Here is an 873-nt window from a genome sequence, read left to right on the forward strand (position 1 = left end):
TGACTCTGATTGGCTAACAGCTAGCCAATGACAGACTGGGTAACAGTATCTTTTACCCAGTGCAACAGGGCGAGCTCCGGTGATTGGAGAAAGTTCACTTTCTACATGGACTAGTTAAAAGTTCAGTTCATAAATTGTAAAATGAACTAGTTCAGTTCAAAGACAACAGTTTTGAACTAAATTCACAGTTCCAAAAATGAACTAGTTTAAAGTTATTTTTTTTCCATATGAGCTATTATTTTTTTAAATTATTGCCGCAAGCCATATACAAATGAACACCAGCAATTATTTTATCAGTTTTAACACTAAAATTATGCGTCAGATTTCATCTGTCTTAACTGTCTTTTGATTTTTGATTTGCTTGCACATACCTTGAATGGCTAGCCGGGTGCTTCAGTTCAGTGTGCCGTTTCAGGTTTGCTGTGGATGTGACTGAAGTACAGATTTTGTTTTGGAAAGCCGGCGGGCAATGTTTGCACAGAAATGTAAGATTTTTCCCATCCTCACTGACCTTGTCATAAAACTTGTTTAAATTATCATTTGATGTCTCCTTGCAGCTTTGTCGCTTCCACGCTGCTGTCGCCTCCATGCTGCCTTTTGTTTTGATGACTCATGCGGTGGTGCGACACTGGTGGCTGGTGTTGCCAGATTGGGTGTTTTTTCCACTGCATATTCAGGCCTGATTACAGTGTGTTTTAGCTGGGGTTTTTCCTGGAAGACAACGAGTTCACAGTAACGTTCATCAGGCAGTAATACAGTAGGTTCAGTTCACCCAAAAATATGAACAATTTCATGAACTATTGTCAGTGAACACATTCAGGCACAACACTGGCGAGCTCGTGAATATTAATGAGCTCAGGCAACATGACATCA

This window comes from Etheostoma spectabile, chromosome 24 (assembly GCF_008692095.1).
Source record: "Etheostoma spectabile isolate EspeVRDwgs_2016 chromosome 24, UIUC_Espe_1.0, whole genome shotgun sequence".
Classification (NCBI taxonomy): Eukaryota; Metazoa; Chordata; class Actinopteri; order Perciformes; family Percidae; genus Etheostoma; species Etheostoma spectabile.